A 13,038-nucleotide genomic window follows, 5' to 3' on the forward strand; every position below is an offset into this window, starting at 1 on the left:
TCTGGGATGTTCCGCAAATAGTGCACTGAGTTTTTTTCAGATTTCTTTTATACGTGGACATGACCAGGTGGCCTCTGCCATAACTTTCCTTTTTTAACAATTCTTCTTTACAGTCCTTTCATTTATAATACATACACGTCATGATCTTGTCAAGCGAATACGTATTTTTGGAATTTTCTGCACTTGGTTTTCTTTCTAAACATTCTGCACAAATAGTTCAAGGTCTCCATAAGGAATATAGTAAACTTTCAGTTGCCACACGTTTCGGGCTGATCAAAATAAGCAGTTCCATTAACAGTCCATTGCATAGGGCAGCAATGACCACATTATGTGCTACTAAATGAACTGCTAACTCAACTTTAGTGACCAGTGTCAGGCAGCAGCTGCAAAGGCTAATAAAAAAATGGGATGCATTAAAATAGGTATGGTATAGATGTTCATGATGAGAACACAGTTTTGCCTCTATGCAATTTACTATTGTGGCCACACTTAGAGTACTGTGTACAATTTAGGTCTCCCTGTATAAGAAGGACATTGCTGAACTAGAGTGAGTGCAGAGAAGAGTGACTAAGGTTATTAAGGGAATGAGTGGACTACAATACCAAGATAGGTTATTAAACTTGGAGTTATTCAGTATGGAAAAATGAAGGCTTATGGGCGATCTTATTGCAATATACAAATATATGAGGGGGCAGTACAGAGAACTCAGTGCTGTGAAGACTCAGACTTCAAGGTTAGATTTCAGAAAGGCAGATTTTAAGGGACTTAGAAAGAGAATCGGAGGGATCCAATGGCTGGATATCCTTAAGGACAAAAATGTCCAGGAAGGATGGGAAATCTTGAAAAATAAGATTCTCAAAGCACAATCGTTAACAATTCCTAAAAGAGGGTAGAATAGGAAGCATTTAAGGAAACCAGGATGGATGAACACAGCACTTAAACACATGCTAAAATGGAAGAAAGACATTTTTATCAAATGGAAAGAGGGAGGCATATGTAAAGAGAAATATAATGCTGTCTGCAGAACCTGCAGGGCACAAATCAGATGACAATGAACTACAGCTTGCAAGAGATGTCAGAAGCAAAAAAAAAGGATTTGGGGTATATGTCAAAAGTAAAAGAAAAGTCAAAGATGTTATAGGATTTTTACAAGATGAAAATGATGAAATGGTAAGAAAGGGTGTTGAGAAGGCTGAACTTTTAAATTCCTATTTTGCATCTGTTTTCTCTCAGAAAGGAAATGTAACATCAACTGATCTTAACTGTCCTATTAAAGGAATAGAAGAATCCAGGATATCTATAAACAGAAAGATAGTGAGGAAACACTTAGCTAACATAAATGAATTCACGTCTCCAGGTCCAGATGAATGACACCCCAGAGTACTGAAGGAGAAAGCAGAAGACGTTTTTAAACCACTCTCCATAATCTTTGAAAATTTTTGGAGAACAAGAAAAGTCCCAGAAGACTGGAGAAGAGCAAATGTTGCTCCTATCTTCAAAAAGGGGAAGAAGGTGGACCCAGGGAACTATAGGCCGGTGAGTCTGACGTCTATACCAGGAAAGACCCTTGAACAAATGATTAAACAACATATATGTAAGTAACTGGATAAGAATGAAGTGATTAACCAGAGTCAGCATGGGTTTGTAACTAATAAGTCATGTCAGACTAACTTAATTTCCTTCTATGACAGAATCACTGACTGGGTGGATCAGGGAAATGCTGTAGATATAGTATATCTTGACTTCAGCAAAGCATTTGACAAAATATCTCACACCATCCTTATGGAAAAAATGACTAAGTATGGAATAGACAAGGCAACTGTCAGGTGGATTCATAACTGGCTTAGTGATCAGACCTACAGAGTGGTCGTAAATGGCTGCACATCCAGTTGGAAGAATGTCTCAAGTGGGATACCATAGGGCTCCGTCCTGGGCCCTGTATTGTTCAACATCTTTATCAATGATTAAGATGAAGGAATTGAGGATACGCTGATTAAATTTGCTGATAACACAAAGCTAGGAGGGATAGCTAATATTAGAGAAGAGAGAGGATTCAAAAAGATATAGATAAACTGGAGCAGTGGGCAGCAACTAACAGAGTGGTTTTTAACAAGGAAAAATGCAAAGTCCTACATCTGGGCAATAAAACTGAAAAAAAACATTTACAGAATGGAAGGCATAGGGCTAAGCAACAGCACATGTGAAAAAGACTTATACTAATAGATAACAGACTGAACATGAGTCAACAGTGCGATGCAGCAGCAAAAAAGGCAAATGCAATTCTGGGATGTATTAACAGAAGCATACAGTCTAGATCACGCAAAGTCATTATTGCCCTCTACTCCTCTTTGGTCAGACCTCATCTGGAATACTGTGTCCAGTTTTGGGCACCACATTTTAAAAAAGACCAATAAACTGGAGCAAGTTCAGAGGAGACCAGAATGGTGACCGGTCTACAAACCATGCCCTATGAGTAACGGTTACAGGATTTGGGAATGTTTAGCTTGCAAAAAAAAGACTGAGAGGAGGCTTAATACCTGTCTACAAATATGTCAAGGGTTGTCACATTGTAGAAGGATCATCTTTATTCTCATTTGCACAAGGAAAGACTAGAAGCAATGGGAAACTGAATCGGAGGAGACACAGATTAGATATTAGAAAACCCTTTTTGACAGTTAGGGTGATCAATGAGTGCAACAGGCTGCCACGGTGGTGAGTTCTCCTTCAATAGAAGTCTTCAAACAGAGGCTGGACAGACATCTGTCTGGGATGATTTAGTGAATCCTGCTTTGAGCAGGGGGTTGGACCAGATGATCAAGGAGGTACCTTCCAACTCTACCATTCTATGATTCTAACTTTATAATGATCTTTTTACACCTAGGCCTGTGATGGGGACAAGGTGACGTCTACATGATGAGGAAAGAAGGTCTCATCATAATTGCAGAGGCAGATTCTTTACTGTAAGAGCAGTGAGACTATGGAATTCTCTGCCACGTGATGTTGTAATAGTTAATTCACTATTAAAATTCAAGAAAGGTCTGGATGCCTTTTTTGAAAAATATAGTAGTACAGGTTATGAGCTCTAGGTTGTGTAATGGAACGTTGATCCAGGGAACTAGTCTAATTGCCATATGCGGAGTCAGGAAGGAATTTTTATTCTACTGTGGAGCTTTTAGTGTCTGCCCCATTGGGTTTTTGCCTCCTTTGGATCAACGTGTTAGGCAGTTGCTTGAACTCAATGGAGTAAAGTCTACCCTCAGCCTTAAAATCTATGAAACAAAATATTTGTAAAAATGATCAAAGTAGTCTTGAAAGGGCAAAGCAGATCCCTTAGCCCAGATGAAAACCTTTTAAGGCTAAATATATTTGGATATAGGGTAGCTCCATTATTGGCAGGTCCTCCCATTGGGTTCATTATAGGAGTCATGCTTCTTGTTAATTAAGTAGCCTAGTGAGGTTAGAGTAAGTGACATTTCTGTTTAAGGTCAGAAATGAACATTGACTTTACACCATGTTCCAAATTATTATGCAAATTATATTTTTCTCGGATTTTCCTAAATGGTCGGTGCAAATGACAGTCAGTCTAATAAAAGTCATCACCCATTAGAGTATACATAGAATTTTATTGAAGAAACCTCCCCATGATTCCGGCCCAAAACATGACTCCTCCACCTCCTTGCTGACGTCGCAGCCTTGTTGGGACATGGTGGCCATTCACCAACCATCCACTACTCCATCCATCTGGACCATCCAGGGTTGCTCGACACTCCTCAATAAACAAGACTGTTTGAAAATTAGTCTTCATGTATGTCTGGGCCCACTGCAACCGTTTCTGCTTGTGAACACTGTTTAGGGGTGGCCCGAATAGCAGGCTTATGAACCAAAGCAAGCCTTTAAAGGATCCTACACCTTGAGGTTCGAGGGACTCCAGAGGCACCAGCATCTTTAAATATCTGATATTACAGGTCCCAAAATCATAATTCTCGGTCTGGGGCAAAACACATGTGTGTTAAATGCAGCCAGACACCTTAATTCGCTCCAAAAAACATTTAGAAAAATAGGAGAAACGGAGCATAATATATAGAAAAGTACTTTATTGATACAAAAAATTAAAACCAACAACAGTAATATAAAGAGGTATAGCGTAATTACCATGATATACATATACAGGGGGAAACCCACCCCTCTAAGATCCCCATAGTGTACAAAAAGTCCTGGAAGGGGAAGAATAATAAAAAGATCCCTTCCATACGGAACAATATCGCCTGGTGTAGTGATCAGCTTAAAACCGGTAACCAACTGAGCAAAATAAATATATGAATAATAGGTCAGCCTAATACAACTTACCAGGGCGCAGGAGGGGAGATAGAGGAGTGGGGTCCCGCCAAGATACCAGCCCCAACACGTGTTTCGCGGCTGAAAAACGCCGCTTTTTCAAGGAAGTGCTAGTTAGAGGTGAAAAGGACCTATTCTTATACCACCTGACTATGGTCACATGTCTGTAAATGACCAATAACGGTGGCGCCAGCGGCGCATGCGCACAGTGGCGGACGGGTCCCACATGGGAGCAGGGCGTCAGGCCCAGCGCGGACGCGCCGGGGGTTAACCCGAAGCGCCAGCACAGAGCCCCGAGACGCCCGCCCGCATGGAGGAGCCGGTCACCAACAGGGCGATGCGCACGGCCACCAAATAGGCGGCAGACAGAGGAAGGTCCACAGGTAAGAACAATTACTAATACTACAAAAACAGAAAAAACAAAAGTTAAAAAATGGAAATAAAAAAGTAATAAAAACAAATAAATTTGGCGAGATAATGATGAAAACCCATGAGTATCACGCATAAGGTTAGTGACTAAAGATACGGAGCAAAGCTCAAGGACTCATTGAGTCCCTTAGGAGTCATACAATCCAAGACCTTCCTCTGTCTGCCGCCTCCTTCTTGTTCTGGCCGTCCGGACCCGTCGTTCTGGCGCTCCCGTCCCTTAGGATATGGACATCTACGGGCAAATAATTCAGCTATTATGTTGATTGCACCATCTACTGGATATATCTAATTTATTACTCTTTTATGGGACATTTATGTATTCTGGCAGTCAAAGTTTATATACATAATTATGTTGATTATTGTTTATTGTTTTTCATCTATTGATATCTTTGCCATTTTTTGCACGGCTATATGCCATCATACTTCTTACATCTTTGGCATATCCCTTTAAATGATGTCCTCCTCCTTTATAGGTTCATGTAGTGCCTTTAACTACCAAGGGCCCAATTGTGTTATACTCTGCCTTATTGTACGGATGCCACTCTATTGTGTGGTATGCGGCCAGTACTCCTTACATTTACCCTATTTGGTGGCCGTGCGCATCGCCCGGTTGGTGACCGGCTCCTCCATGCGGGCGGGCGTCTCGGGGCTCTGTGCTGGCGCTTCGGGTTAACCCCCGGCGCGTCCGCGCTGGGCCTGACGCCCTGCTCCCATGTGGGACCCGTCCGCCACTGTGCACATGCGCCGCTGGCGCCACCGTTATTGGTCATTTACAGACATGTGACCATAGTCAGGTGGTATAAGAATAGGTCCTTTTCACCTCTTACTAGCACTTCCTTGAAAAAGCGGCGTTTTTCAGCCGCGAAACACGTGTTGGGGCTGGTATCTTGGTGGGACCCCACTCCCCTATCTCCCCTCCTGCACCCTGGTAAGTTGTATTAGGCTGACCTATTATTCATATATTTATTTTGCTCAGTTGGTTACCGGTTTTCAGCTGATCACTACACCAGGCGATATTGTTCCGTATGGAAGGGATCTTTTTATTATTCTTCCCCTTCCAGGACTTTTTGTACACTATGGGGATCTTAGAGGGGTGGGTTTCCCCCTGTATATGTATATCATGGTAATTACGCTATACCTCTTTATATTACTGTTGTTGGTTTTAATTTTTTGTATCAATAAAGTACTTTTCTATATATTATGCTCCGGTTTCTCCTATCTTTAAATATCTGTTTGCTGGTTTGTAATGGCTTCTTAGCAGCTGCTCTCTTAATCCGATGAACTTGCCTGGCAGAAACCTTCCTCATTATGCCTTTATCAGCACGAACACGTCTGTGCTCAGATTCAGCCACAAATCTCTTAACAGTACGATGAGCACGCTTAAGCTTAATATCTAATGTTTTCATCCCTTGACCAAGGCATTGCACTATTTGATGCTTTTTGTCAGCAGAGAGATCCTTTTTCTTTCCCATGTTACTTGAAAACTGTGGCCTGCTTAATAATGTGGAACATCATTTTTAAGTAGTTTTCCTTTAATTAGAATCACCTGGAAAACTAAATATCACATGTGTTTAAGATTGATTTCAGTAATCCATTGAGCCCTGAGACACAATACCATCCATGAGTTTATTTGAAAAAGAAAAAAATTAAATCTTTATGACAACTCTGCATTCATTTCCTGTTTGAACCCGTTATCTGTATAAAAGACACCATTCCGCACGTCATACTTTGGGGGTGCTTTTCTGCCAAGGGCACTGGAAGACGGCACCGTATTGAAGGGAGGATGGATGGGGTTATGTATCGCGAGATTTTGGCCAACATCCTCCTTCCCTCAGTAAGAACATTGAAGATAGGTCGTGCTGGGTCTTCCAGCATGACAATGACCCAAAATTCACAGCCAGGGCAACTAAGAAGTGTCTCTGTGAGAAGCATTTCAGGGTCCTGGAGTGGCCTAGCTAGTCTCCAGACCTGAACCCAATACAAAATCTTTGGAGGGAGCGGATACTCAATGTTGCCCAGCGACAGCCACGAAACCTGAAAGATCTGGAGAAGATCTGTATGTAGGAGTAGGCCAAAATCCCAGGTTGCAGTGTGTGCAAACTTGGTCAAGAACTATAGGAAATGTCTGTCCTCTGTAATTGCAAACAAAGGTTTCTGTACCAAATATTAAGTTCTGTTTTTCTACTGTATCAAATACTTATTTCATGCAATAAAATACAAATTAATTATGAATGCTTTGAGTCTCACAGATCTCATTTTGTGATCTGTGATTTAATCAGGTGTCTGAGTACTTCCATGTTAATCAATGGAACCTTGTTCTGTCCAAGAAAAAATCAGACATCACATGGAGATTTTACATGGATATGTGAATGCAGCCTACGGGCTCCTGGGGGCACAATGTGCCTGTCTTTTGTATGCAGATGGTACTCTCTAATGTAACATTATGGTATCCTGGACCTTCATTGTGATGGTACTCAGGAGCAGCAGTGTGCATAGTGGATGAAATCACAATCTTTTTGTAAACAGCGCTGATCCTGGATCTGCATTTTGTATCGTAGTGCCCTCCCTCTATAACTGACTTGTGCAAAGTATTGGCACTTTGGATATGACTTGTATAGCGTAATGGCTTTCTGGAAAATCGAAAATAGCAATAATAAAGAATTTGCCGCAGCAGAGCTGTATTTGTGTGTAGACACCAAAAAAGAGAATATTTTCTATGTACCGACTGCTCTGATTAACTGATGTGTTAATGGTCAGTGCAAGGACAACTTTTTTTTATTACTGGTTACTGTTTGTAGAAATTACTACCCATCCCTAATGTGACTGTTTAACTATGAAAATGTGTTCATTGTTTTCCCTCTTGTTATTATGTGTATGTGATTCATTATATAAGAATTTATACTGCAATATTAACTATTAATGACCTAGCAGGAAGTCATTTAGTTTGTGCAAAGCCACAAAGGATGAAAAGTGGCACTCGCTGTCCCATAAAAACAACGTTTATTCAGGCAACATAAAATATGGATGCAGGAGGATCTGAGCTACATGAAGGACGACGGCATCTTCCATGTAGCCCAGATCCTCCTGCATCCATGTTTTGTGTTGCCTGAAAAGTTGTTTTTATGGGATGGTGAAAGACACCTTTCATACTTTGTGATTGTGCATGGACATTCCTTATGTGATGGTGCACCCGAAGATCCCGTCATTCAGTGTGTGAAAATAGTCTCCGTACAAGGAACATTGTGGATAGTGCTGGTTTGCCTCTTTTTGTATTAGTCAGTTTGTGGCTACAGCCACATGGGTGGCAGAGGTCGACTGCTACTGAGGAGAGAAAATGACCAGAGGCAATCTATGTTGCAGCAACTAAAGAAAAAAGCCTGAGGGCTTGTGCACATGGTCGTTATAATCTGACAAATGCTATCCATGGTTTTGACACATTGCACTCGTACCCATGTTATTTTGTAGGGCTGTACACATGACCATTTTTTTTCTATAGACCCAGTGGTCCGAGGAAGAAAATTGCAGCATGCACGATTTGCCTCCAAGGATCGATGCCACTCGCCCATTCATGACTAAAAAAAAAAAAAAAAAAAAGCGGACCACACTCGGAAGACATCCAAATCTGTGGGCATCTTTGTCACACACATAAAGGGATGCTGTATGTTGAACATTTGGTATGTAAAGGGTTTATACACTTCTTGCACAGGTGCCCTCTTCTGTCTGTGTCCGCCCCTGAGAAGGACATATTGGTGTTGATATTTTAGGAGCCTGTTTATTTGTGTTGCGATGTTCCTGTATTGCACTGTGTACGGGGGTGTGCATGTTGTATTGTGCTTAGTCCCTGCACTCTTCCAGCACCTTGTGTTTTCAGCTTTAGTAGATGGGCTGCACTATGCGACTACACCACCATAGCCTGTCAAAGTATTTGTGAAGCAGAAATAGTTGGCTAGTGGCTGCCAGCTTACAGGAGGAGGCGCCAACGCTAGTGCAGGCCCTAATTAGACTTGAGCATTGGAACGCTCTAGCTCTGCACCACAATGCTGTTGTGAGGAGGAACAGAGAAGCTTTTATAGAGCAGCGTTTGGTGCTAGAGAGGAGAGCACAGTCATACCATGTGAGGTGCCTGAAGATCCTGCACCTGGCCCATGTAATCATAAGGCCTGGGCTCCTCCATTTTGAGAGTGTAGGTGGGCTGGAGGCTGAAACAATTGATGGTGTGCCTGCATACTAGCTGTGTGGTGAGTCAACTAAAGTTCTGACAGGTATCCAGAGGTTGAGAAGTGCTGAAGCAGAATGGCATAGCCCAAGTATTACCACGGATGTGCCGATGATGAGCCGGATAGTGTGTGAATTGTGTGAGACCTCAGCACCTGATTGAGCCAACTCTGAGAGGAATTGAGTTTCTAGGACTCTGTGGACAGTGGGCACACTTACCACACCTCAGTGGGACACCATAGTGAGGCCTGAGTGAACTGTGTGAGAGCTTCCGTCACAGTACATGGTGGTGTGAGTGTGTCCTGGTCCTGTAAGAAAGTGGACTAGCTAAGAATGGTGGGATCGAATGATCTCTAGGAGTCACTGTAAGTGGAAATGAGGTGACAAATAAAGCTAAACTGCGACCAGTTAAAGGGAACCTGTCACCACGTTTTTGGAAGATGGGATAAAAATAGCGTTAAATAGGGGCAGAGGTGGGCGTTACATTAGTGTGTGTGTTATGCGTTTATTACCCACCTAAGTTGCCGAAATAACTTTGCAAAGTCTCCGTTTTCGCCTGTCAATCAGGCTGGTCAGGTCACATGGGCGTGGTGTCTTCACCCAGATTTGGCGTAGTTTTCCGTTGGTGGCGTAGTGGTGTGCGCATGCCCAAAGTCCGGAATCCTCTTCCAGGGGATTTAAAATAGCGCGGTGTTCGTTATTGCATTGGTGATCGGTGGGCGCGGCCATCTTCCTTTGGCCGCGCGTGCGCAGAAGCGGCGCTCTGCTGGCCGCGGCTTCAGGAAAATGGCCGCGGGATGCCGCGCGTGCGCAGATGGATATCGCGGCGGCCATTTTCCTGAAGCCGCGGCCAGCAGAGCGCCGCTTCTGCGCACGCGCGGCCAAAGGAAGATGGCCGCGCCCACCGATCACCAATGCAATAACGAACACCGCGCTATTTTAAATCCCCTGGAAGAGGATTCCGGACTTTGGGCATGCGCACACCACTACGCCACCAACGGAAAACTACGCCAAATCTGGGGGAAGACAACGCCCATGCGACCTGACCAGCCTGATTGACAGGCGAAAACGGAGACTTTGCAAAGTTATTTCGGCAACTTAGGTGGGTAATAAACGCATAACACACACACTAATGTAACGCCCACCTCTGCCCCTATTTAACGCTATTTTTATCCCATCTTCCAAAAACGTGGTGACAGGTTCCCTTTAAAGTTGGCCTGTTAATTCAGGCCTTCATGACATAGAAGGTAATTGGCGCAGGGTGCTGTGAATTGAGTACAGCTATATTGCTGTTACTGCAAGTTGAAGACCCGTGAAATTACAAGCAATAACTTGGATTGTGACTAGGTGATGATGTGGCAGTCTGGGAGAGAGTTCGCGGCTGAGGGTGGCTGGAGCAAATCTGTTGTAGATAGTGAGTTGCACTGGGCAGAGCAATATGGACTGGTTGGATCAACCCCACAAGTAAAAGCAAGTTGAGAGTAGAGGGTAGCGCCTCTTTATGGACTCAAAATTACTCTGAAGGAAGGAGGGGGCTGCCCCACATGAGAAGCAAAACCTGATTTTTGGGGTACCAGTGAAATCAGGAGCAAATGGTAAAGGGGTTATCCGGGCCTTTACTTATTTTTCCTTGGAACCTACAAGCAGGCAGTAGCTAACTACCTGTTTGCTGTGCCTTGCACCGATCACAGACTGCACCTGCCTGTGATTCTGCTGCTTCATTGGACCTCATATCAACAGAATAGCTCATCCCCGCAATTCCCCGGCCTCTCCCCTCTGTTAATCCCTGTACTGGCTCCCCATTACTCAAAGACTCCTGTTCAAAACCCTAACAATGCATACAAAGCTTTCCACAATGAGGGTCATCCATACAATTGTGACCCCGTGTCCTGGTACCTTACCTGCAAGCAAATCCCCAAACCTCACAAGATCTCCTTCTCTACTCCCCTATTATCTCCTTTTCCCACAATCGCATCCCCCTACTCTGGAACTCTCTATCCTAACATATCAAATTCTCCCTACCGTGGAAACCTTCAAAAGGAACGTCAAGACTCACCTCTTCCGACAAGCCTACAACCTGCAGTAACCACCAATCCACCAAACCACTGCACGACCAGCTCTGCCCTCGCCTATTGTATCCTCACCCATCCCTTGTAGATAGTGAGCCCTCGCGGGCAGGGTCCTCTCTCCTCCTGTACCAGTCATGACTTGTATTGTTTATGATTACTGTACTTGTTTTTATTATGTACACCCCTCCTCACATGTAAAGCGCCATGGGATAAATGGCACTATAATAATAAATAATAATAATCCTCTTCTGGTTTGCTCTGTCGATGGGGGTCTCTGTGACATCATGCTGAATGACTGCCGGGTCAGCTCCCCACAGTTATGCAGTGGGGAGTAAGCTGTCAATATGCATGAAATGGGCGGACATACCGCCGGTTCTACCGGTGCGGCTGCACCCGGGCCCGGAGGCTCCGGGAGGCACCTGCAGGGCAGCTAATAATGAGGGCAATCTGGCCAGCTTATCCGGCCCCGAGGCTCTGGGGGCCCCTGGCCAGATTGCCCTCATGTGCGGCGGGCAGGGAGCGGTCCCTGTATCTCCGCTGCCTGCAAGAGAAAATGGCAGCGGAGCTGCAGGGAATGGTTTTGTCATGCTTCCTGCCCGTGCTTCCTGTCTCACACAGCAGTGGCTGAATTACATCATCATTCAGCGCCACGGCTGTGCGAGAAATGAAGCTGCCGGCGATGGTGCGGCATCAGGATACCGTGCGCAGAGGTGAGGTGTGTGTATGCAGAGGTGTGAATGGTGCTGAGTGTGTCTGTGTGTGTGTGGAGGTGGTGAAAAGGGCAATCATGGGGTGGAGGAGATGGCAATAATGGGATGCAAGGGGAGGAGGACAATGAGGGGTGTGGGGGATTGGGATGGGAGGAAGGGGGATTTATAATGGATTAAGGAACAGGGGGAGGTGGAGGAAGACGTTATTACGATTATTATGTCTAACACGATCCCTTAGTATAAAGTGTACTCACTTTTTTTGTATAGCACAGTCCCTTAGTATATAGTGTACTCACTTCTGTATAGCACAGTCTCTTAGTGGATGGTGTACTCACTTATTATGTATAACACCATCCTCAGTTACATAGTTTCCTCTTTTGTTATGTATAACACCGTCCCTTATTACGTACCATCCTCTCTAGTTATATATGATACCCTCCCTTATTATACAGCTTCCTCTGCTGTTATGTACAGTGCTGTCTCTTACAGTAGTGTATTCTTGTTATTTTTGTTATTCACAGTGCCTTCTTTTATTACATAGTCCCCTCTCTTGTTAGACATAAAATGACTACTGATGGAGGAATCGGTGACCAGACTATCGGTCCATTAGCTTCTCCTTTAGAAAAGAAGCTTTCCCATGCTCCATCAGCCATCACTGCATTATACAGCTAACAAGACAGGACTGTATGTAATAAAAATCAGGGCTCTATGAAATATAAAATCCAATATGTAAGGGACGGGGCTGTACATAACAAGAGAGGATGCACTGTATAATAAGGGACAGCAATATACATAATAAAGGAGACTATGTAAGATATACATGTACAGTATGTGTGTGTGGCTATATATATATATATATATATATATATATATATATATATATATATATGTATACATATCATGTAGCTTTGTCACCTTAAAAGGAGGGGGGTCCAAACACATTTCCTGCTCAGGGACCCCAAGCTGTCTGTGTCTGCCCTGATGTATGACATCAGCAGTGACACTCCCTTTAACACAGTAAAGAGGAAGAGAAGAAGCTGCTCTGTCGACATGACTTTACCAGAAACTACAGAATCGCCGGCAGGGGCTGTCCTTGAACACTATGACCCAGCAGAGATCAGTGCCGGACAGAGTAGGCAGGTAATTAACATCCATACTCCTGTACCTGTAAGTTCTTAGCCCCATAGGGAAAATTAAGCAAAGTACCAGATAACCCCTTTAAGTATAGCAACATTCAATACTGTGCTTCTGTGTATTCTGTAATCATTCTTTATCTTCAT

The sequence above is a fragment of the Ranitomeya variabilis genome, chromosome 4 (genome assembly GCF_051348905.1).
Source record: "Ranitomeya variabilis isolate aRanVar5 chromosome 4, aRanVar5.hap1, whole genome shotgun sequence".
NCBI classification, from domain to species: Eukaryota; Metazoa; Chordata; class Amphibia; order Anura; family Dendrobatidae; genus Ranitomeya; species Ranitomeya variabilis.